Consider the following 1111-nt stretch of genomic DNA (forward strand, 5'->3'; position numbering starts at 1 on the left):
CAGGTCAAGTGGGTATTATCTGCAAGTGTGGGTGTTCTTGTGCATATGCCCTCTCTTCTTATCAGCTGGACGCTTCACTCTCCACTCTAGTCCTCTGTGACTATGTCACAGAGTCTGGGCCCAAGAGTCCCCAGGTCTTGCCACACTGCTGGCCAGCCAGGTCTCCACCCAGGTTCACAGGAGTCTATTGAACATTGTAGGACTTAGCTTTCAGCTTCATTGCTGTTTTTCTCTCACTTCCCCTTATCGGTGAGGAACGTGGTCACCAATCAGAGCATGTATTCTCATTGAGTCTTAGTCTTGGAAGGGGGTTTGCACTGAGGGGACACAACCACTTACCTTGATGTCTCCTAAGCAAGCAACTTGCTTGTTCTTATAGTAACAGTTGGTCTGCCTATATTGTTTTGTATTTTTCCTGTAGGTCTTTTTTTCAAGAAGTATCTTCTGTTCTTCTAGCCACTCCAAGATGGTCTGCTCATCCTTTCAAGTGAAAATTTCCCATCTCTGAAGATTCTGTATGTGGTTCGGGCTTCCACCTATAGTTTTATATAATGCAGAGGCTCCGCAGGAAGCCTCATTCACTGGGCACGTTGTAACCCCATTTTAGGTATTCCAATCAGTTATAGGCAGAAGACAGACTTACAAGCTTTCTATGGTTATATTTCTGGCTATTCCTTTCTCTCCCCCTCCAGTGTCTATTTTATAATGTAATGCAAGGAAAACCAAAATTCAAAAGACATCCAAGCATCTTAACATTATTTCCCCGCCTTTCCCCATTCCAACCATGAGTCAATCTCTGTATCCCAGAGTCCTGTTGTTTCAAGGTTGTGCATGCATCATTATTTACCTCTGTCCCACTTAGCCCATGCAAACCTGCCTAATTTTTCTCCCATCTGATTTGTTCTTCCATTTTCCTCTCCCTTCTTGCATATTTCCCCCCTCCCCAGCACCCAAACTTGTTGTTGTTGTTGTCAGGTGCCATCTAGTCGGAACCGACTCATAGCAACCCCATGAACAGCAGAACAAAACAATGTCCGATCCTGGGCAACCTCACTACCGCTGCCACACTTGAAGACATTAATGATGCCACCTGGCTGATTCATCTCGTTGG

This window comes from Chrysochloris asiatica, unplaced genomic scaffold (genome assembly GCF_000296735.1).
Source record: "Chrysochloris asiatica unplaced genomic scaffold, ChrAsi1.0 scaffold00059, whole genome shotgun sequence".
NCBI classification, from domain to species: domain Eukaryota; kingdom Metazoa; phylum Chordata; class Mammalia; order Afrosoricida; family Chrysochloridae; genus Chrysochloris; species Chrysochloris asiatica.